Here is an 801-nt window from a genome sequence, read left to right as displayed (position 1 = left end):
TGCAAAAATAGATAGCATATCCTAACTTTGTACGATTATGTGCTTATTCCGCAATATTGTGGTGTTTTATGCGTATCTTCTAATTTTATAAGCTTTTTCTAAAATTTCGAGTGGTCTCCCCTGTATTTGATAAAATTTTCTATGAACGCTATGGAATGTCGTCGTTTTCTTTGGAAGTAAATGTGTTCAATGCTTTTCGAAAAAAAAAAAATCCTCGTAATATACTTCTGTGATCTGTGATTGATATGAAAGAAATAGAATACGAAGAACACTTGAGTTACTGTGAACATATTATCAACGTTTACCTCTTTGATTATTATAGTACATGGATAAACTAAAATAAGTTAAGTTCTCCCTCACTGAATACTGCAATATGCAAATAGATATTCATAAACCCCTGATTTAAAACATCTATTTGTCACATCATTACGTTATAGAATCCATCAACATTCTCGGAATATTTTTATTTACTCGCCAGATGAATTTCTCTATTTTATTACTTAATTTGTATGTGTTAAATTAAATAGATTACTGGTGAACTGTATGTTAAGTTTATACCATTGAGTTAAATTATATATTATATCTTATTAAGAAAATCCCGTATAAAAGGTCTTGGGATATATTCATTAACGTCGCAAAATAGCAAAGAAATAGTCAATACTTAACTGTTCTTTCTAGTTGAGTTAAATAAGATAAAAAAATATATGATAATGGCTAAATAAACGTGGCAATAAAGTGTATACTGCCAAACAGTTAAATATTTCAGTAAAAACAAATTGTAAAATCAACAAAAAAAAAAAA

Source organism: Penaeus monodon, chromosome 15 (assembly GCF_015228065.2).
Source record: "Penaeus monodon isolate SGIC_2016 chromosome 15, NSTDA_Pmon_1, whole genome shotgun sequence".
Lineage (NCBI taxonomy): Eukaryota > Metazoa > Arthropoda > Malacostraca > Decapoda > Penaeidae > Penaeus > Penaeus monodon.
This window is presented reverse-complemented; position numbering follows the sequence as displayed.